The sequence below is a fragment of the Lygodium microphyllum genome, chromosome 26 (genome assembly GCF_053477565.2).
Source record: "Lygodium microphyllum isolate KBCC chromosome 26, Lygodium_microphyllum_v1.1.10, whole genome shotgun sequence".
Lineage (NCBI taxonomy): Eukaryota > Viridiplantae > Streptophyta > Polypodiopsida > Schizaeales > Lygodiaceae > Lygodium > Lygodium microphyllum.
The window spans coordinates 49,696,507-49,720,824 of record NC_141160.1 but is presented as its reverse complement, the minus strand read 5'-3'; the positions used below and the strand labels follow the sequence as shown (position 1 = coordinate 49,720,824).

At 43.2% G+C, this 24,318-nt stretch overlaps 1 protein-coding gene across 1 annotated transcript in view; it reads left to right on the top strand.

The window, feature by feature from the left end:
• The first annotated feature begins 10,725 nt into the window (after positions 1 to 10,725).
• Positions 10,726 to 24,318, top strand: part of LOC148013247 (ras-related protein RABC1-like) — a 45,308-nt gene continuing 31,715 nt past the window's right edge. Inside the window, exon 1 of the mRNA XM_087668028.1 lies at positions 10,726 to 10,982. The gene's annotated coding sequence lies outside the window, so the exon portion shown is untranslated. The remainder of the gene's footprint in view (positions 10,983 to 24,318) is intronic.

The window sequence follows — 24,318 nt, the reverse complement described above, 5'->3', positions numbered from 1 at the left end:
TCTTTCTTCTCCCTTCTCCTTCCTCCTTCCTCCTACTCCTCCTTTTCCTCCCCCCATTTCTTCCACCTCTTCCCTCTCCTTCCCCCCTCCTTCCTTCCTCCTCCTTCTGTTCCTCTTCCTTCCTCCCCTCTTCCTCCTTTCCTCCCGTCCTAGCCTTCGCCTCCTCCTCTCCCCCTCATCTGCAGCACCTCCTCCTCTCACCTCTACCGCCTTCACCTCTTCGATCGGCCCCCTACCCCGCCGCCTTCATGATGCCACCTTTGCGTCAAGCCTCCACCCCACTATCTCTCATCTCTCTATCCACCGCCCGCCTACCTCCACCCCGCCACCTTTGCCTGGGCCTCCACCCCACCACCTTTGCCTTGGCCTCCACCCCACTACCTCATATCTCTCTAACCATCCACCTATCATTTTGACCCTCCGCCCGTCACCCATACCCCACTCGCCCATTGTCCCTACCCCCTCCTACCTACACCCCCATCCTCCAACACGCCCATCCAATTACCCTTTACCCCCCCACCTTAATCATTAACCCCCCATTAACATTACCCGCCCCCCCCCCCCTTAAACCTTTACGCACCCCCCCCCCCCCCCCAAATTACCCTTACCCTCCCACGCACCCATTTTACCCTCTACCCACACCCTTGACTCTACCCATCCTCCCTTTAAACCCCCCCTTATGAAGCCCCTGTTTGCACCTCGTGCGTTGGGTTTGCTAAAAAAATGAAAAAATCATTAATTTTTTAAAATCCTAAAATTTTCATATAAATTCAATAAAATTTTGAAAAAAATCAAGAAAAAAAATTTAAAAACTAGAAAATTCCAAAAAAAATTCATTCATGATTATAAACAGACCAAATACATTAAAAATTTTAAAACAAGCATTGGAGAATATTTATTTACATTAAAAATAACTTATAAAGTGAGAAAATGCTTGGAAATTTTGAAAAAAATAAAAATAGTTGTTAAATTCATACAAAATTCAAAAAAATCACATTTTCAATGTTTGTGTAGGCATTTAGTTACTCAAATTTATTTATTCTTTAAAAATAATAATAACCAAAAAAATAAACAACAAACTCAATGAGAAACAAATCATCAAATTGACCAATCAAAATGTTTCAAGTCCCATTCACATCAAATGTGACATAACACAGTCCAATCAACAATTCTCAAGATTCAAACACCACATAACATAAAATTGAACAATAGAAAACCACACAAATAAATTTATTAAAAAATAAAAAACCAAATTAAAAACAAAATAACCCAACACATGATCACCCAAGTGATAAACCCTTCCTTGTCTCCCTTCTTTTTATTTTCTACCATGGTATTAGAATCGGTTTTTTTTTCATACCTTACAGGAGGCCAACTATCCCATTCGACTTGTTGTTTTTGTACATGGATTTTCTGTTCTCTGGCTTGTTTGGACATGGAATTTGGTGTATCAGACCTTGCAGGTGTCCACACACTGCCAAGTTTTTTTTTCCCCCCTCTTTCACATGCATCATAACACCCATATAATTGTAATTAAAAATCGAATGTTGCACCCATCAAACAAACAGAATGCACCTCATAAATTTTTAATTAAAAGGAACTGATCATTAATTTATAAAAGGAACCATGTTGTCGCACAAGCACCTAGCACCATAACCCACTTGATTTTGTAAATTAAACTCCCTCCACATTGTATGTGTAGACGCACTATACACACATTTAATTTGTAAATAATAATGAGCCCTCTAAAGTCACGCATGCATGCACTTTGTGCCACAAATCATATAATTTTTTAAAAATGAATTGCAATTGTAGAGACCCCTAGTCTATTCCAATCAAGTCAGTCTAAGTAAGGGTTGGGATGCAAATACAACTCACCATGCATTAATGGGATAATTTAATAATGGATTGTGATTAATTTTTCATCTAATAAAATGAGTCATATAGTTTTCATTCAACCACTTCACCGCACCATAGGTATACGCCATATGCTTATGGAGATTTTCTTGGTTAGAGACATCAGTCTTATCCATCTTTATTTATTTTAGTGGTCCAAGTCTATGGTTCACTCCTGATTTTTGGAATGTGTCTCGGATACAGCATGCATGGCATTTTCTTTTCTTTTGAGTGCTACGGGGTTTTTGGGTGTCTATATGTCTGCATAGCATGAAGCTTTCAGTTACATATGTGCATAGGTCATGTCAACTTTTTCATATGATGTGGATTGCTTGGGGAGGTCTGGTCTAGTCTAGTTAGTTTTGTTGTTTTTGTTTTTTTTCTCTATTATATGTCTTAGTGGTAGTATGTGTGGGTTTTGCAAGATTACTTTCTCCTTTTCCTGGTCTTTTGTGTGTATGTGTGGGTGATCCAGTGAGGTCTAAATGGCACCTTCATCCACACCCTCGCTTGTGATTCATGTACCATTACCAATCCTTGATTATTCTCTTCTTTTGGATGCTGACTGCATTCGCAAGGCTGGTCTTCATCTCTTTGTGGACTTGAAATTCCCTCCAATGGATACTACTCTTTTCTAAAGACTTACAAGAAGCTTTCAGGCTTGGTTTATGGCTATCAATTCTATTTATCCCATGCTACTGTCAACGAGGCCTTATTCCTGCCTTTTGCAACTTCCCCTATTCCTAGCGGTAATCATTTATTATCCACTATTGCAAAGATCCTTGTCTTGTTGTAGAAGGAGATCTCTACTCCTTTAATAGCACATAAGGTTATCATCAATTCATGAGTATCAGTGGCACATATTTCCTCTCCCTTATGGAAGTAGTTATGCCAATTCCTTCAAACCAATTTATATCGGCGGGCAAGCCTGCATCCAAGTGTTTGTCCCGAGAATTATTCATTGCTTCTATCAGAATCATGGAGGGGGTTAAGCTTAATGGACAACCTTTTTGTTGGCTAAAATGGATCAACATTTTGAGCATGTCACAAAAGGACAACTTAGTATTTTTTTCTATGGGGTTTTTCTACAGAATTTAATTGGCACCTCCCCAGGTGGCATTCATGTGCTTGATCCTATTCCACTTTCGTGTATCAGTCTCCTCCTTTTGTTCCTTCTCCTCCTATGGAAGCCAATTCAGATCTAGCAGATATACCCCCTATCAAAATCATTTTAAAGAAGCACCGCACACAAGGTCCTTCTAATCCTCTCCATGTTCCAACCTTGTGATACAAATTCTGATACCTAAGGTGCTTGGTAGCTCCCTTCCGTCGTTCTTGTCTTGCACCAACCTCTTTACAACACAATGGGAAGGAAAAGTAGATCTGCAGATTCCTCATTCCTTGCAAACAATGCTTTCTGGATCTATGCTTTTGCATCTAGTTTTTAGTGTTCAATCTGCTTTGGAGACCTCGATGACTTCCTATCTTCAGGCAATCTATACAGGAGTGTACACCTCATTGCAAGACAAAGTGGACCCTTTGACCAGTCAACTTAGTAAAGCTCTAGAGAATTTAGCTTCTAAAAAGGCTACTTTGAGTGATATCCATACACAAATGATTGAAGCTACATCTTTGATGGATTCACAGAAAGCCACAATCAAGGAATTAGAAGTTAAAGTTGTCACTTTGGAAGAAGAGAATGTGTCCTTAGCCAATGAGAAAAATGCAGCTCTTGATAAAATGATAGAATCAACTCGTAACCTCTGTATATGTGAGTGCCAATTGCAACATTTCCAAGAAATTGTAGAGTCGCATAAGAAGTTTATTGAAGAACTTAACTAGAAAGTTGCTACTCTTTTTGTTCCTCCTCCATCCCCAATGATCTCTTCCATGTTGTCTTCTAAGAAAGAGCTAAATCAATTGCAGCAGAAAGCTAAATTGTGTGATGGGTTCTTTGCCAAGGTAGAGTGCCTTCAGCAGCGTATGAATTGTGTTTAGGAAGATTTTGTCCACTATGCTGAATTGGTGTCACCTCCATCATCCTTTTGGATTAAGTATCATCAGCATACTTTGCATTGTACATTTCCTTGAGTAATGTGGACTAAGAATCTCCAGAGGATAGGCGGCAGAACATGTGGTCTACAGATTTACTCAAAGAAGTGTTTGATAGATTTGTTGATGAGTTAATCTCTCATGAAGCCCAATTATTATCTATTATGTATCTTTGAGAAAATCTGCACATCATGATGAGGAGGATATGAATCTTTATGTAGGAGATGTGATTTTACAAGCAGTTATGTATGTACATTCTGTTGAAATAACTTTGGTTGATGGTCTGAAGACTTATCATTAGCAAACATTGTGGTGTAGAGGATATTCTTGGCATCCTCCTTTATAGGATGATGTTCTAGATCCTCACCATCGACGGAGTGTCTCTCATAAGTTAGATATTTAGCTATAGCGATCCCAAGTGTTGAACCATATTGCTAAAAATCCCTTATTCATTGAGGATTTATTTTCAGCTTTTGATTTTCAATGTTCCATCTATCCATATGATCCTTGTGATATCCTGCTTGACATTTAGGCTTCTTGCATTTAGGCTTCTTGCATTTATGCTTTGGTCAGATATGGATGCCACTTGGTTTGCCCATGCTTGATAGTCACTTGGAGCTTTGTCTTCAGATGTATTTGAGCATTTTGGACCTACTTAGCATTACATTTGGTTGACAATTACATGCTATTTGAATGCTTTCAGGCTTATGCTTTATGGGTCTGAGATAACTTGGGATTTATGCTCCGAATATACCCTACTGGGATTTGGTATGTCTGATGCTATGTACTCGATCTATTAGAGCGTTGATTACTCTATTTGCATCTGACTTTACTTCCAGTGGGAGCCTCTTGGTATATTCAAATGTACACAAAGTCTTACTTACACTTGAGCTTGAGCTTGTGGGACAGTTACATGCGTTTGCTCTCTTGAGAGCTTTATGTCTATAGTTAGTCTGTAGTGGGCTAATTTGATACACCTATTGGGGCAGGCACCTATCTCTATCACAGGTTTGTCAGTTTTGTATGCATCTTGGATGGTTATGCATTGAGCTTCTTGCTTTATCAGTTGTGCTTATGCTTGGTCTCTTCTCTTACCTCAAGACCCATTACATGCATGACTTCTAGACCTATGAGATGTCTCTTACCTGATAGGTTATTGGTTTGAGAGTTCTTGGTACCTTCTTGCCCACACTCACTGTTGAATGTATCTTGCTACCTGGCAGTTGCAGTGACATATGTATCAGTGATTGCTTCACTTTGGGACAGTTTTACATACTGCTATCATTTATTCCAGCAAGTTGAAATCTGCGGATTTCGAGCACTTCTATGAGGGTAATGCTTACTATTTGATGTTAACTTGGTCATATTTGGTGGACAGGTGCTTCTCTTGGTGATATCCACTCTTTCAGCCAGTTTTAATAGTGGCTTTAGTGCATTTTCTACTAATTACAACAACCTACAATTTTGCATTTTTGCTTTGATTTGGGACAGTATGGCTAGTCATCTGAAAGACACAGCTCTCTTTAATATTGCCAATTTGGATGGTACCAACTATGGGTATTGGAAGTCCCAAATATGACAGGTTTTGGTGTAGAAGTTGCAGATTAAACCCTTGCATTTCAAGGGTGTTAAACCCGAGGATATGGATGATGATATTTGGATGGAAGTTGATGAGCTATGTAAGTTTACCATTATCTTATCACTCTCAGAAGAGGTCCATCATAATGTTTTTGAAGATGAGAATCAGAGTGCATGGGATTTATGGGAGAAGATTCGGGAGCTTTATGCGTAGCAGAGTCCTACGTCACAGATGTATTGGCTAAAGCAGTTAATGGACCTTTGCATCAAGGAGGGGACATCCCTATCATCTCATTTCAGTCAGTTTCATGCTATCATGAAGAATCTGTTGTCACAGGGTATTGAGTTCAAAGACAACTTACACCCGTTGTTTCTATTTAGCACCTTGCCTAAATCATGGGATGTCTTCCGTACTGCCATATGCACGAACAAGCTTGATGGGTTGAAAATCAAAGATGTTGAGAGTGCTTTATTGACTGAGGAAATCAACAGGAGAAACAATGATGCTTCCCACTCTTCACATGCATTGACCGTTAGAGGTGGCAGACATGGCAGGCATGATAATGATCATAAGGGCAAGGACTCTCAGAAAGTCCGGGTCCAAGTCACGTGGTCACAGTAAGTCCCGTGGACAAAAGTCAGATCTCACCTGTCATTATTGTGGGAAAGTAGGACATATTAGGCCATAGTGCCATAAGATGCGCGATGATAAGCGCAAGGAAAAGGGAAAAGAGAAAGTGCATGAAAAGTTTTTTGAGCACAGTATTGTACCTGCAAAGTCCAGTGTGAAGGTAGAAGAGATTAATGACATGCATGCCATTGATTCAGATGAAGATTACATACTTGCAGCTTCTTCATGCGATGCCTTACAGGCTTTTGAGATACATTCTATGTATGCACAGTGCTGGCTTTTGGATTCGGGTGCGTCATTTCATGTGACACCCTGTAGAGATTGGTTTCATACCTATCGTACCATCTCTGGTTTTGTGCGTCTTGGTGATGACAGGTCTCTTGACATTGTGGGCATTGGAGATGTTAGGCTATAGTTTCCTTCTAGTAGTTCTTTTGTTTTGCATGATGTACGCCATGTACTTGCGTTGACTCGCAACCTTATGTCAGCTGGATAGCTTGATGATGCAAGGTATTTTGTGTCATTTGGAGACTTTGCATGGAAGATTACTCATGGCAGGCTTGTGCTTGCAAGAGGTGCCAAGTCTGGAAGCCTCTATCCCTTACTTGTATCTGGAGCTACCTTGGATCATGTTTTGTCTATGGGTTCTATCCCCCATGTATCCCTCTGGCATGCTTGTTTGGGGCATATGTCCCTTAAAGGAATGAAAATGCTCTGTGATTTGCAGTATCTTCCCCCTTTTGACTCTTCACATTTTGATTCTTGTGATCATTGTTTGTATGGCAGGCAGACTAGAAATACACATAAAAAGTCAGGTAAGAAACGCATGGGTGAGCCCTTGGCTCTTGTGCACTCAGATGTATGTGGGCCCATGCCCTATCAGCCACTCGGCGGGGCAAAATACTTTGTTACTTTCATAGATGATTACTCATGTAAGGTTTGGGCTTATCCCATAAAGAGAAAATCAGATGTCTTAGACACATTTCAGCGTTGACTTGCATTAGCAGAGAACCAGTTTGGGAAAAGGCTAAAATGCCTAAGGTTAGATAATGGGGATGAGTATGTATCACGTGCTTTTGAGCAGTTTTGTGATGAGCGGAGTATTAAGCATCAGTTGACTACCCCTTACACCCCACCCTAGAATGGTATGGTTGAACGCATGAATAGGACTATTCAGGAAAGGGTCCATAGCATGCTTAGCCAGACTGGCTTACCGTAGCACTTTCGGGCTGAGGCAGTTACTATTGTAGTGCATCTCATTAACAGGTCGCCTAGTAGTGGCATTGACTTTCATGTTGCAGAGGAGCTATGGGCAGGCAAGCCCCCCTCTTATGATCATTTGCGTGTCTTTGGATGTGAGGTGTTCTGCCATGTGCCCAAGGACAAACGCAATAAGCTGGATCCTAAAAGTGTTAAATGCATTTTCATTGGCTATGGAGATGCAGGAAAGATGGGTTACCGTCTATGGGATCCGCAGGCGTGGAAAGTGATCCACACATGATGTCATCTTTCATGAGGACAAAATGCATATGCAGCTTGAGAAAGTGGTTGAGGTACGCAGAGTTATCTTTCAGGAGGAGCCACCTACTCCCGCTCAGCTTGCTCCACGGCCAGCTAGACATCGCGCAGTATCACCTGATGCTCATTGCCCAGATGTTAGACATGCTGATGTTAGATAGGATGTCAGTCAGGCAACAGAGCCTGGGTTGAGGCGTTCTACTAGAGATAGACGATCTCCTAACCGTTTTGCACCCTCTTTGGATTATGTATTGGTTACAAATGTAGGAGAGCTTATGATGAGGCTATGCACAGGGGTGATTGTCACTCTTGGGAGAGGGCTATGTAGTCTGAGCTTGACTCATTGCATAAGAATCAGACATGGGATTTGGTTTCCTTGTCTCAGGGTAAGAAGGGTTTGCCATGCAAGTGGGTGTACAGTGAAGGTTTCACAGGCCGATTGTTCGCAGACAGATGAGCATAGGGCCGAGATGGCCAAGATTCCCTATGCATCAGCCGTGGTGGGCAGTCTTATGTATGCCATGATAGCCACCCATCCAAATATTACTTTTGCAGTTGGGGTTGTGGCATGTTATATGGCTACACATGGCAAGAAACATTGGGATGCCGTGAAGGGTATCATGAGGTACTTGAAGGGCACATCAGATATGTCTCTTTGCTATGGCAGCTAGTATACATGAGTCATGGGGTACACTAACTTTGATCATGTAGGACATGCAGATAGTAGGAAGTCCACTTCTGGCTATGTGTTCACTTATGCTAGAGGGGCTATCTCTTGGATGTCCAGGGCACAGAAGTGTACGGCCCTTTCTTGTATAGAGGCCGAGTATATTACAACCACAAAGGCTTGCAAGGAGGCTATCTAGTTAGGCCGTTTGATTGCAGACCTTGGTATGACAGATGCTATGCCTACACTGCATTCGGATTCTATGAGTGCCATTTAGTTGGCCAAGAATTCGGTCTTCCATGCGAAGACGAAACATATTGAGGTGAGGTATCACTTCATTTGCGAGATCGTTGAGGACAGGATTGTTGACCTTGTCAAGAATCTGATCGAGTAGAATCCAGTAGACTTGCTCATGAAGAGCCTCACTACAGAGTCTTTACCTTCCTTAGGAGATTGATGGGCGTTGGATGAGATGACATCTTTTTCCTCATCCTGTTGTACATGTGTACATGTTGTAATGTCTTTTCTTTTTTGTCTCTCACTGGGGCAGATTCGCCTTTAAGTGGGAGGTTGTTGGAGGTAACGGCGCCTCTGCCTAGCCGTCTGTGTGTTACTACACTTTACTACACTGACAGTACCCGCACTGCACATGGCAGGTGGCGGGCGCCCATCACAGTCACTTATTCTTTATTCTTTTAGTGACAGTTTGAATAAAGGAAGGCCCGGTCACACATTGTGGTTGTTGGAGTTCTCACCTCGAGTTTCACTCTCTCTCTTGCTCTTGCTCTCCATCCGCCATAGCTCTCACCGCCAAGCTTCTTCCTCCTGGGTTCCACTTCCCTTTCACTTGGTTATTTTGTGAAGCAGCCCCTGTGCTCTGAATCAAGCTATCTGTATGCTTATTTTCCACAAGCAGCCCCCTTGGTTAAGGAGGCCTTGAACTTAAGCAGCCCTAAGCTTTCGGTATCCAATATATAGCTCAATTTGAGATCAAAATCAACCAAACCATTTTTGTAAACACTACCTTCAATGGGTTCCCAAATGCATCAAATATGGCAATAATGCCCCAAAATTTGAGCTTCCATAGCTCTACCAATTTGTAATGATGTTTTGAGTAGATTGGTTGAAACTTGATTTAATGGCGGATAGCAAGCTTGGAATCTAATGCAAACCTCGATTTGTTGCACTCCTCAATTTGATTCTTCACTTCTACACTGCCACTCTGATACCAATTTTAAGGAATTGATTTAGATGCACAATGAAAGGGAGATAATACAAGATATGGAGGCTTGATCCATCTTCTTCATCTTCATCTTTATTCTCTTCATATACACAATGAGGATCTCCTGAAGTGGATAGATACTTTGACTCTATGACACTTTATATACAGCCCCTTTTTCATTTCATCTATGAGAGAGAGAGAGAGAGAGCGATAGAGAGAGAGAGAGAGAGAGAGAGAGAGAGAGAGAGAGAGAGAGAGAGAGAGAGAGAGAGAGAGAGAGAGCTTGCAATATTGGTTGATGAGTTGGATGTCAAAGTATTGATGTCGACATATTCATGTATCACATCGTAGAAGGAGGGAGAGAGAGGACGATGTAGATATCCACAATCAACATGTTCATGAATCACCTAAGAGAGAGGCACCTCTCATTAACTAATTTAACGAGAAGTGGCTAATTTGAAACGACTAACTGCAGAGGTAACTCAGGTTCAGAAATCTCTTAAGTTTTGTGGAGGCTTGGAAAAGCATCGCGGAGCTCGAAAATTTCCAAATGTGTAGCTAAAATTATATACTATGGATGGATGGATATGAGTGACCTAATCGATTTACTATTGAGCAAGTTGTTAGGTTGGGAGAAGGTTTTCCAATCTTATAAACTAGGGTGTTTTTAGTTATCAAATGACTAAAAAACTTACAAAATCTAAGGAGAAACCTACAAATCATCAATGTTCAAGGTTTTGTATTGGCATCAGAAAACTCTTTTTATTAGTACTACCATAAGATGACTATTTTATAAGTGTATCCTGACTTTGACTTGTTTGGAAAAAGGTTTTTTGTGATCATCTCAATGTGTAATTGGCATAACAATGCGGGTTTGATTACTATGCATCTTGGTGTGGGTTAATACCAAAAGGGTAAATAGGAGGCTTCAAATTTGAAGGGTTTTCTAGTAAATCTTTATTTGGAATGCCTTAGAGGAGAGCTCCCCTCCCCTTTTCTTTTCTAAGGGATTTGAGACACACATCAGCTATTTTTCTAAAATTTCTGCCATTCATCCGAAGGGCAATGTGTTCAAATATTGGGCTTGGCATTGTTGAACTAAACAGGAAGTGGACACAATATTAAGGCTACACGTGGACAATTTGTACAGAAAAGTAAACGTCCAACAGCATCTGTATATAAACGCAGAGAAGAATTTCGGAAAAGTTGCTGATAGGTCCCTCTCTCTACACTCCTCCAAGCTCGAACATCCCATCTGGGGTTGCTGAAAGCAACGCAAGGCAAGTGATTGATCGAACAAGGCAAGTGATTGATCGAGCCCGGCAAGGTCTCTCCTGGAGGGAGCGCGCTCCACGAGGCCCCTGGTTTTAGGGTTTTCTCTTCTCCTCTCAGGTCGGATCCGCCTGCTTCTGCCTTAGGTATGATGATTTCTGCTTTACCACACCAGCTGATCATCAGTGACAAGAGGATATCATCTGGTCTGGTTTTTCCTTTTGTTGACAACATCATCACGCTAGCGTGCACAGCGCCTTTGTATCCACGTTGCTGTATAGCTGGATCAGCTTTTATTGCCCTCGGCGTTTTTCTTTTTGATCTGACTAGAATCGATTTTTTCCCAGTCTCCTTTATTGAGTGATTCGATTTCATTTATTCTTACGAACATAGACTTTTCTATCTATTTCCTCCTCTAATCTGTTGTTTGTGAAACAGTCTAGTGCATCCGATTGCATTTCAAGTAGGTGTATGTCAACTCATCCTCTTGGCAATGGACAACTTCTATTGCACTCAGCTTTCAAATTAGTTTTAATATGTCGAGTTGATGGAGACTTTAGTGATTGCTTTTGGGCCTTGTCATTACTGGTACAGGTTCAGATCATCATGTATAACAGATGTGTTGAGAGAATCAACTTGCGGCTCATTGTGAGTGAGTGTCGGGTCTGATATGATTTTGGTCGGCTGTGAGAGATCATTGAGAGATATCTCTTTCATGTAATGTTGGTGCAAATGCCCCACAATTATTGAGTGAAGTGTGAATGCCTCTTTGGTAATCTAACATAAAACAAACAGGATGTTGATTAGTACACAAACAAATATCAATGCAGTTGATGACCATGTCATGTTCATGCCTAGGAAAATAGCCAGGGATGGGCTAAATTATGGGTTACACTTGTGAGATAGATAACTTCTTGTTTATATGTTTGCTTTTGGTGGATGGGCATGAGAGCAAGCAAGAGATGGAGTGCTAAGCTTGAGTAGTAAGGATTGCCATTAGTGTGCTGTCAATTGGTGGTATGGAACATCAATAGGATATTGGCTGAGGCACACTTCAAAGTTTGATGCTCTAGCTCATGTCCTAGTGGGGATGGTTAAGTCCATCTCATCATGATTGGGTAGTGAGTTTGCTTGCATACATAATATATTCCTCTAATTTACATTGAGGAGGACTATACTTTCATATACAACATGGAAATTAGTGGTCAACGTGTTGTACATGTATACATGAATAGTCCATGCCATCTCGATCACACTGTGATTCTTCCACTCCATTATGTCATTCTCTTGAGGGGTATTTGTGTTGGCAAACTCCTGATGAATTCTGCAATCTACACAAAAACGAGTTAGCTTTTGGGAGATAAGCTTCTCTCCCTTGTCAAGACTCAAAATGCAGGGTCTTGAGTTCCCTACCAGTCTTGTTTGTAAAGAAATACTTTGATACAGAAACACAAATAATAATCGTACGACAAAGTACAGACCGATAAAAGAACACTGTTAGGGTTAGGGTAACTCAGAGACAATGAACACAGAAAATAACTGAAGTGATATAACTGTTGAATATACAATGCTCATGCAGCAAACACAAGCTCCAAGGGATCCTTAGCTCGTTGTGAAGCCTTGTTTAATAGCATCCCTATGCCTTGCCATGAATGCAAGATACACATGGCAGGTGACTTGTCAAAAATAATGGGTATGCTTTGAGACCATGTCAAAATAGGCGATTGTAGAGAGACACTAGGATCTGCAGGGAGTAACATATTGTGTACGGCAAACACTGAGAGAGAAGAGAAACTCAGAGACACAAGAACACAGTGATGATGCATTGAATCATGTTATGAGAAGAAGCGCTGATATAGTGGAGCCAAAGCTCAAAAGATAACTGCACTGTCTTATTTGAATCAGGCAGCAGGAAATCTGCACAGTGAAGGGAGCAAAATATAGTCCTCAAGGCAGTGGGCTATCAAAGTAATCACTGGAAGGTGAAGGACAACTATCGAGGGAGCGGGACCACATTCTTTTGATGCTGTTGAAGATGTGGAAGATGATCACTGGTTATCGAGGGAGCGGACCACAGTCCTTTGATGCTAGGGAGTGACTTGGGCAGCAAAACGTAAATCCCAAAGTGTTGGAGTTGTCAAACGTAGGGAGAGCAGTCTAGATGCTGACGCTGGGTGGATAATGATGACACCAGATGATGGAGGATGAACTGGGTTGCAAAAGCGCAGGTCCTATCCTGCGTTTTTAGTCTTTCTCTCTCCTCACTGCCATCTACATCAGATCCAGCTTCTCACTGCTGCGTTTGCTGGTGTTCGACATCCTAATCTCGTTTTTGCTGATTTCAGGTATTTCAGCTTGCTGCCCACACCTTGGATGCAGAGGACATCCCGGTCCAAGCTGGCTATTGCTGTCTACAACAGTCTGGCGCTTGTTTCCAGCCTACCACACACTGTTCGGAGCTGATTACAACAATTCCATGCTAGCTCAAGGCCTGCATATTAGTCTCCATACAGGAGAGGTGTAGATTTATGCGTATTAGTATAAAGACCAAATGCCAAAGCAAAAAGATTTCACGCCAACATTGCCCGATTAACATTAGTGTGATCAGTCTTAAGGAACATAAAAGAATCATTTGCCAAAGATTGATCTGCAAGTTGAGTACCACTGGGAAGAGTCAAGCCAACTATCTCGCCTTGATCAGCCAACTTATCTAACAATGAGAGCATCAGGTGAGTGACCAAAGCAAACAACAAAGGGCTGAGAGGGCAGCCTTGCCTAAGAGATCAAGATAAGGCAATTTTTTCCGTGATCTCTCCGTTAAGAGCAATACGAGCCACAACTCCCTAACCAATAGTGTCAATAAGAGAAACCATGCGAGGGCCAAATCCCATTGTAGACAATAATTAACACAAAAAAGGCCAGCCAACATGATCAAGTGCCTTCTCAATATCGAGTTGAAGCATAACTACTTACTGACCTGAAGCTTTAGCATAGTCAATTTCCAGTTGAACATTCAAGATGTTATGCATTATGTTTCGAACTTTAATGAAACCATATTGACGTGGATAAACCAGGTGCGGAAAAACTTTCTACAATGTGTTGGCAATGATTTTGGAGAAAATTTTATATAAAGAGCCCATAACGGAAATAGGTCTCCATTGTTTCAAAGAGGTTGGGGAGGGAAACTTGGGCAACAACCGAATGACAACAATCTTCCAATCAAATGGCATGATACCAAAGTTCCACACTTGCTGACAGAGGCAAGTCAATGGGTCTTTAAGTTGCTGGCAGCTGCACATTAGCTGAAAACATCTCATTAGGAAGCCCATCCCAGCCAAGGCTTTTCCTTCGGGGTAGATGGAATAGCACTTCTTCCACTTCATCTTCTGAAATATCTGCCTCCATTAAGTCTACCCATTCTGGTTTGACCTGGTTGCTTACCAAGTCGCAAATATATGGGCGAGCAGAGAGGACAGTATTGTTTATCCATTAAGCGCACAATATTCTCCCGGGCATATTTTTAGTGCAAGCGAGCAAAGAATTAATGGGATTGACTATTATGATTGTATAAAGCTTCAGCTCTGGCCAACAGTTTGTATCTTGCATATTCTTGTTCTTGAAGAGAATGAACCCTGCCTTTCAACCATTCAATGCATGTGAGCAAGTTATCATTAGAATCCCTTGATTGACTTAGAGACAAGGAGTGGGCGAATAAAGATTGGGCATTCTGCAATTCAGCTCATAAAGAGGAAGCATGTTGAATACCATACTAACAGGATAATTCTCGGGCATTATGCCTAAAAACAACCCATTCGTCCCTTCCTCCAGATAGGACCTTCAAGCTAAAAGAAGCAATCGGTTGCTGAACATATTCCAAAAATTGATTTTGTTGTAGAAAAGATTGATTAAAACGAAGTGGCAATGCTTGTCGACTTCGATCTGCTCCCCACCCCCCCCGGAGTATATGTGTCTTCGGATGAATCCTCAGAATTAAATGTTCATACTCAAAAGGATTCATATTCTAGAAAGTCTCGCAATAGTATCTCGACAAGTAACCTTGAAAATCCAGCTGCGCACAAATATAAATATTTTGATGAACGTATAAAGATCTGTGGAGAATGGTGGGGGCTTACCAAATCATTTAAAAAATTAACTAGAAATGCACCAAGCACTCCTTGTGCCACCTCTCCTTTTTGGGCCACAGAGATCGTTCTGCATCGGCTATCAGAGTACTATGCTCAAGGCAATAAGACACATCTGATGCGCACTAAGTCCTTTCGAGCACATGGAGGATCAATTGGCGCTACAACCTCCTGGAGATCGTCGTAATGCCAACGACAGACTTCTTCCACCTATTTTCGGGTACAATGGCTACCACGGCCCGTGGTTCTGCAGTCCGCTCCATTGAGAGACAGTGATTGTTTGATACTGTCTCCTCATCAGTCCGCTCCTTTGAGAGACACTGGCTGCTCGACTCCTTCCTCTTCTTCGGCTTCTCGGTTTGCTCCATTGAGAAGTAGCGGCTGTTGCCCATTCATTGCTCAGTTTGAGCCCCACCCTTTACCCTCACCTACTCAAGTTCGAGAGGCCACCTCTGGGAGTTCTTCACCACCCGATATACCTTCGTCGGCACAATCGGTGGCACTTCCTTCGTCATCGACATTTCGGAGTCCGTGATCCATGAGTTTTTGGATTCCCTATCTACTTCAGAGGGGGATTCAGAGGGGGATGTTATTGCTTTGCCCTCAGAGGGGGCATCTACTTCTTTTTCGACTTCAGTGGGGGCCCCTCCACCTCCCACCTCAAAGGGGGAACCTACTCCACATGAAGTTCTTCACCCATCCTCTACTTTCTTGGGGTGGCTGTCTTCGACCAGTCATCTCTTCTACTGATATCTAGGATCTTCAGGTACCACCTAGATCGGGACCTTGGAGGTTACTTGGTGACGAGGCCTTCGTATTCCTTCTAGCTTGGATGCACGGAGCTAGTGGCTTCTCTCCCGAGGTTAAGTTTCGGGTTTTCAAGTTCACTCTGTCTATTGTTCTTTACTATAGGTTCCCTTTTTGGTGGAAATCTTGGATCTTAGGGATCCTCTGCATCTTCTTCCTCCTCTTCTCCTCTTGCCTTGGTCACTTGGTGAGCATGGAGCCACCTCCCAAGATTGAGTACGGGCATATCCTTATGGTTCTCGACACCACACAAAGTCCGACATTCCTCCTATGCATTGCATGTTTTCATCATCTTTGTACTAGGGCGCTTGGGCAAGTGAACAATTTTTCCACGAGGGACCTGTCCAAGTGGCACCTGTTGCATGAGCATTCTTTAGTATGTAGCATTGCATCTCCACCTCACCTCTTTTTGGGCTTGAGAGGGGGTGTTGAGAAACCATTCACCCTTCACCCGCAGTTTATGTTTTGCATTTTTGCCTTTTGCGTTTAGGGTTTGCAGCCCCAAAAAGGGGCGCCATCCTAGAATGACTGTGCCTATTTATAGGCCACTCTCTCATTCATTCCTTGTGGCTGATTCATTCAGTCTGTCATCTCCTCTCTCCAGCCTCTCCACTACCCTCACACCTCTTCAGGAGGACATTGCGGTTCGTGGTTCGTGGTTGTCATCATCATCCTCCTTGTGCTACGGTACCCTTGTTCCCTCGTATCACATTCACTCTATGATTCAGAACTTCATCATTCCATTCATCAGAGTTTCTTCTCTCTTCTCTTCTCTTCTCCATGTTTGCCAAGTTCACTTCATGTTCCTCCCTGCAAACCCTACTGTCTCGCTGGTACGTCATCTTTTGACAGACGGTATCCAACAACCACCGTCTCTCGGTGGAGCGGATTGCAGAATTGCGGGTTGTCAAGGTGGTATTCTTGAAACCCTAGAAGAAGTAGAAGCAATCTCAGTAGCGCTTTGTGGCGGTTGCAAGGAGGCCATGGTACTAGTCGATCCTCTTGTGGCTCGAAGGGGCTTAGTACGCATGGGATGCGTCTTATTGCCTTGAGCATAAAAATCTGAAAGCCGGTGTAGAATAAGCTCGGTGGCCCAGAAGGAAGAGGTGGCACATCGAGTGCCTGGGGATACACACACATACTCTGACGAGGTAGGGAGCAAAGGTCCATTGTGGCAAGCATCAGTGGGGGTTCTAGTGATGCTTGAAGAAGAGCACCCAGTGATCTGTCCATTTTCCTGTGGAGAAGTCATAGCACTAGAGTGTCAATATATAAAAGCATAGTTACCTGGAACGGGGAACGGGAGCGAGACCCCCTGGAACGGGGGGAACGTCCAAGGTGGGGGAATGGGAATGGGGGGGGGGAACGGCAAATATCTTAAGTGCCCCAAATATGCCCTGCATGATCAAGTTGCCCCAAAGAATGTCCCTCTAATTGCCCCAATACCCCTCAATGCTCCAAATTGACCCAAATGTCCCAAAATTGACTCGATTACCCCCGCAGCTTCAAATTGCTCATGAATTGCCCCAATTATTCTAGTTTCCCTTGAAATTAGACAATATAAATGGATGATTACCTTGGAATTGAGAATAGGCTGAAATTTGATTGTGATTTGCAAGAGTTCATATGCATCAAATTTGAGCTTTGCATGGACTCCTAATTGGCTTGTGGGTTGTCTTGACACTTTGAATATGAGAGAGAGAGAGAGAGAGAGAGAGAGAGAGAGAGAGAGAGAGAGAGATTAGTGTGTGCACATTAGGCAATGGAGATAGGTGAACATGTAGTAGAAGGAGTGTGATATAAGCAAAAAGAAAAAACGTGGAAAAATGTAAATTTTTGGTCAACAGGCCTGGAATGGCCGTTCCAAACAGGGAACGGTAGGGAACGGCCCAGGGAACGGCAGGGAACGTTCCCTGGCCGTTTCACCTACTCCAAGGATCTGGAACGCATTAAACCGTTCCTATAGGCCGGAACGGCCGTTCCCTGTTTCTATGTATAAAAGGGTGGGTGGGTGGGAGAGGAAGAGAAGGATATCTCTGTCCCCTAAAGATGCAACAGAAATGAAGGGGGAAAATCTATAGATGATGCCGAATCCACAACGTGTCTTTACTTTCTTTGATGAATGGGGTCTTTAGCTCTTTGAGCTCTTATACTCTGATACCATGTCAAAAATAACAGGTATGCTTTGATACCATGTCAAAAGAGACGACGGTGTAGAGAGACACTAGGGTTTGCGGGGAGTAACATAGTGTGTACGGCAAACACTGAGAGAGAAGAGAAACTTAGAAACACAAGAAGAACACGGTGATGATGCACTAAATCATGCTATGAGAGGAAAGCTGATGGAGCTGAAGCTTAGAAGATAATTGCACTATCTTGTCTGAATTAGGCGGCAGCACATGTGGGAATGTGCACAGTGAAGAATCATTTGATGCTGTTAAAGATATGGAAGATGATTATCGGTTGTCAAGGGAGCGAGCCGCAGTCCCCTGATGCCGGGAGTGACTTGGGCAGCAAAATGCAAATCCCAGGGTGTTGGAGCTATCAAACGCAGGGAGAGCGGCGTAGATGTTGACGCTAGGTGGATAATGATGACGCCAGATGGAGGATGAGGTGGGCTGTAAAAACGCAGGTCCCAACAACCTCTATGACAGACGAGTGATGCTAGGTGATGGAGGAGGAGCCAAGTTGCAAGAACATAGGTCCCAACAGCCCCTGTGATAGATGAGTGATGAAATCGTTGATGCTCGGTGATGGAGACTGTTGAAGGCAGCCACGAGCCACAAACCACAATGTCCTCCTGAAGGGGTGTGAGGGCAGTAGAAGGGGCTGGTGAGAGAAGGGAAGTGGTGGTGACTGAAGAAGGTGGTGAAGAATGAATGAAGTGACTGCCTATTTATAAGCATAAGCTGTCTAGGGTGGCGCACCACTGTGTGGGAGCCTACTAAAAAAGTGGCCAAAATATGGACACTAGCACTTTTTGGGGCTGTCAATGCGAAACCCTTAATGAAGTGTGTGAATTGAAGAAGCTCTTTCTCAACATCACTCACCCCAATCTTTGGCAACCCACATATCAGCCGATCACGAGCTACCTTTTGAAGGTACTCATAGTTGAGGTGGCCAAACCGAGCATGCCAAAGCTTGGTTTGAGTCTGTGAAGAAAGAAAAATAGAAGAAAATGCAGAAGAAGACTGCATCTTGTAGACTCCATTCTCCTTATGTCGTGCACAAAGAACTTGTCGAGATACACCATCAAGAACTTGGAAGTAGTCCTCATCAAACTTGACTGTCAAACGAAGAGCATAGATCTTACTCACTGAAAGGAGATAATACCCTAGATCCGGCACATAGAACATCTATGATGCATGGGCATTGCCTTGCCCATCCAGAATCAATTGCATATCACCCTTGCCTTTGATGGGCACCAGAGAACTGTTACCTATAAGGCTTTTCCCATGCATTGGATGTATATGGGCAATCCCATTTGAAGGAGTTATGTGGCGGGAAGTGTCACTGTCCACAATACACGTAAGATTGTGGGGTCATCATTGTTGCATCAATGGCCGTCGGAGGAACATCCTCTTATCACCTCCAGATGGAGGAAGGTAGCCGATGAAGGAGCCACCACCGCTCTGGAGTCCTTTGCAGTCTTCTTTGTCTTGGTGTCCTTCTTGTCCTTGTTGGGGCAATCTTTCTTCCATGACTTGTCTTGCCACATATGTGACAAGTAGACTTCTTGGCTTTGTTATGTTTGGACTTCTCGTCCTTGTTGTTGTTGTTCTTCCTTTTTTGTTGGGAAGACTCGCCTGTCAAAGCCTTCGACTTGGGAGAGTTCTGACCTTTGAGTTGTTCCTCTTGGTCCAAGACCATAGGAACCAACTCCTTCCACTTAAGGGTCTTTGTTCACCTTGAAGCAATCAAGGCGGAGTAGAATGCATCGAATTGGGGCTGTAACTGAGAAAGAAGAGTTATTGCCATGTCCTCTAAGGTAATTGCTTTCCCCACATTTTGGACTTGCATGTGCAATTGCCAAAGCTTATTGACATGCTCTTGCATAGAAGAAGACTTATGAGGATCCAAAAGTCCTCATTTGAACCTCTAGAGACAATCGCTTCATCATGGTCATTTGATCATACATTTGATCTACCTTAAGCCATATCTTTTGAGCCACGGTCAAGCGCCTGATGTGAGCAATGACGATTGGAGTGCAAGAGAGAAAGAGGAAAGAATGGATGCGGGCATTCAATTCGTCCCAATGTGCCTCTACCTTCATCAACTCACCTCTCATTTGCAAAAAGCTAAGCTTGGAGGTGTCATGGTCTATAGGATGGTCTCTAGCCTCAATTATAAGCTTTGCCAAATCTTAAGACTCCAATATGGCAAGCATCATCACGTGTCAAATGTGCTAATTCTCCCCATCAAGCTTTTAACCTAAAGGAGGTCTTAGGCAACACCGGGACCTGACGGTCCATAATAGCTTGAAATTCCACATAAATTTCGATCAACATTGTAAATGGAATGACTTGCACAAAAACAAGGTTAGCCCCTTTGACTCTGTGCACGGTGCCGGTGCCTGCCAGGGCTTCCTCCACTTGTCCTTGAAGAATTTCACTTGCTGGAGGTGATGAAAATTCAAATTTTGCTTCAAAAGACTGAAAACTTAGTGTTTCCTCAACAAGAACCTGCAAAAAACAGCAACTTCGCTCCTTCTCTATGCTGTACTTGATCACCTAAGCCTCCAAAGCTTGAAAATGAAAACTTTTGTCACGAAGAATCCTCTTGATTAGGTCTGCCCACAATCAATCAGCCCTTCTACATTGCTTTGATACGATGTTGTGCAGCGAATGGAAGTGTATGGACAAGATTGAAAGGCAATGAACATGAGAGAGGAGGGAGAGAGAAAAGAGAGAGAGAACACAGAAATTTGCAGTCAATGAATGCTGGAATGAAGAGGGTAGATGTATAAGGGCTGTTGATGTATCTCCTCAAGCTGGATCTCTCTCACCAACACCTGAAACACAAGTGACGGAGGGCAGGCTGCAAAGTGCCTATATATAGCACAAAAAGAATGCAATAAAATATGCAATTCGACCTACAAAACTGGCCAACCAGCAGATGGCCATCATAATTGTAGCCGATTGGCTGCACGCAGCCCAAGAAATCAACAAACTGCTGTTAGACTGCCATGTGGCAATGCCCTTGCCTGTAATCAAGTGCCCATACACTGTGACTGCTGAAAATGTCCAAATAATTGACATGAAAATGTTAGAGTCATCACCTGGACTGGCAAGCAAAGCCACGTAGGTAGGCACCACGTGGCAGGTAGTCGGTCAGCTGCCACATGGTAGCAATCGGCTGCATTAATTGCAGCCGACCTGATTATTTTCGGGCATTATTTTCAGTCCATAAATAGGTTGTGTATTCAGCAGGACAGTTGTGTCTCACAGATTTCAGGCTGCAGATTGCGGAGATTGCCCTCACGGCTGACGGAGATCGAGATCTTTGACGTGGACACATACACTTATATTCTCTTTGCACCCGTGTATAATTCTGCATGCTTATACAGCATTCTTCACTGTAGATTTTCTGCGTTTCACTGTCTCTCTCTCTGTTCACTCGTTGTCATGGACATTCGCTTCCGCATTGCTTCACTTTGTCATGGTATCAGAGCATTGAAGTATTGACTTGGGGTGGACCCATTTGAAGAGGAGATTTCAGCGCGACACAAGGTTGCATTTTCAGCGTTCAAGTGCGAGCAGGTGAACTGTGCATTAGAACAAGGTTGAGGCGAGCGTGGGCGTGCGAGAAAAGAGAAGATTGCTGAAGTTGCTGTTGTTTCTTTTGCCTTGAGAGAAGGAAGAAGGCTAAGCTTCAGGTGCAGATTTTACCTTTACATCGCCTCCGGCGGGTGAAGAAGGAGTGGGATGATTGAACCATAGCCCTAGCAGGCTGTATTTTCACAGTTAGAGGGGGCTACTCTTTGTGTGTTGTGCAGACATTGTAGGTGAAGATGCCTTCTGAGGCCGAGACAGATTTTTATGGCTGTCCAAACAATCATGATTTGTATTTTATGGTTGAGGGCAAGAATGCAAGCAATAGTATGGGCAATATAATGCGATTGTGGGTATTGTTTTGATGTGTGATTGGACTTGCGATGTAGATAATCTTGGAATAGTTACTATGGGTTGAAATTGCCAAGATTAGCTACTATGGGTTGAAACTGGTTCTTCAACATGGAGCAGATGGTTAAAAGTTGAGACTCATTAGAAACAAATTCTTTGCCCTTATCCGATCGTAAGGTCTTCAGCTTCCGCCTTGATCAGTTCTCCTCAAAGAGCAACCAATCCTTAAAGTTGGAGAAAGCCCCTGACTTCAGCTTCAAGAAATAGGCGCATGTCATCCTATTGTAATCATCTACAATGAGCATGGAATACAAGCTCCCTCGAAGGGATTCCGTCCTCATTGGTCCACAAGGATCGATAGAAACAAGCTCCAAGGGTACTGAAGACCACCTCAAAGCCTTGTTGGGAACAACATCATGAGTCTGCTTCCCACGGATGCAAGATACACAAGGCTACTGACTCACCACAATATCCGGCAAACCTCGAACAAATTGGTCCTTAGACGCCTTCCAAAGGTAATCACAATTGAGGTGACCAAACCAAGCATACCAAAGCTCGGACTGATTTTCAGAGGTAAGAGGAAGAGAAGTCAAGACAGAAGAAGACCGCAACTTGTAGACTCCATTCTCCTCATAACTTGAAGAAAGAACTTGTCTCGATCCTCGATCAAGAATCCCCATCAAATTCGACCAAAAGGCCAAGGGCACAAATCTTGTGCACCGAGAGAAGATGATATCCCAAAGCCGGCACATAAAGTATCTCAGATGCATGGGCACCACCAAACCCATCTGGAATAAGATGCATGTTGCCCTGTCCCTGAATAGGAATAGACAAACTATCTCTAATGAGAATTTGACCATGAGAAGGCTGCAAATGAGTAATACATGTGGAAGGAGTCGTGTGCCGAGAGGCACCACTATCAACAATCCACTCCTGAGTGAATGGGGCCGTCGACGCAACATCAAAAGCCGTCAGGGGGTCGAATCCTCAACCAGCTCCAAATGAAGGAAAGCAATTGATGAGGGAGCAGCTACCACTCCAAAATCCTTTGAAGATTTCTTCTTCTCCTTCTTCTCCTTATCAGGGCAATCCTTCTTTCAGTGACCTGTTTTGCTACAAATGTGACAAGTAGACTCCTTGTCTTTGTCCCTCTTAGATTTGTCCTCCTCCTTTGTTGGGTCCTTCCCCTTCTTCTGAGAGGATTGGCCAACCAAAGCCTCAAATTTTGAAGCATTGGTTCCTTTCAGTTGCTCCTCTTGGTCCAAGATCATAGGAATCAACTCTTCCCACCAAAGAGTCTCAGATTGCCCATGAAGCAATCAAGGTAGAATAAAAACCACTAAAGCGAGGTGGTAACTGTGAAATGAGAGTTATTGCGATTCGCCATGTCTTGAGAAGTGATGACCTTCCCTACGTTTTGAACCTGCATTTGAAGCTGCCTTAGCTTGTTGATATGCTCCCACATGGATGATAACTTGTTGACACTCATGGTCCTCATTTGCACTTCCAAAGAGACTCTTTCATGACGGTCATCCAATTATACATTTGATCAAACTCCAACCATATCTTCCTAGCCACCGTCAAATGCTCTATATGAGAGATAACAGTTGTAGTACATGAGAGAGAAAAGCGAGCGAATGAGAGCATTGAGTTTATCCCAATGTGCCTGAGCCTTTGCTAACTCCACCTTCTTAATTGTATCATGCAAAGAGGCGTTTACCAATACAAACACCCCTCAGGAGAATGGCATCTTGGAGCAGAAGAATCGCAGTGTGATCAAGATGGCCCGTACCATGATGGAGCATTGTTAGACACCTCAGTATTCCATGGGTTGAGGCTGTGGCTACTGCAGTTCACATCCTTAATCATTCCCCTACTTCCGCTATTGTTGGTATAACTCCTTATGAGGCGTACTTTTGGTCAGAGCCAGATGTTTCTTATTTTAGGGTTTTTGGGTGTAATGCTTATGTTCGCATCCCGAAGACACAGTGTGACAAATTTGAAGCGGCCTCCAGAAGACAGGTGTTTATGGGCTATAGCTTGCAATCTCAAAGCTACCGATTGTATGATCCTGTAAAGTGGAGTGTCTACACGAGCCATGACGTTTGGTTTGTGGAGGTTCTAGCCCTAGAGGGGGGGTGAGGACCGCCCTGTTCGTGGAGATCCCGGTGATAGCTGGGCCCTAGCGACTATTTCTCTCGAGCTTGTGTCTATTGAGGACTCTTCTTTGGATGAGGAGCCTACTTCCCAGCCACTGGATTCACTGATTGGTCCTTTGTTGTCGGTGGACCTTTCAGAAACTTCAGCAGATGGAGAGCTTCTCTTAGGCTAGTCTCTTAGGAGTCCTAGGCCATTCTTATTAACCTTAGACTAGTTTCCATAGTCAGTGCCTCATAGCATCTCTGATTGGT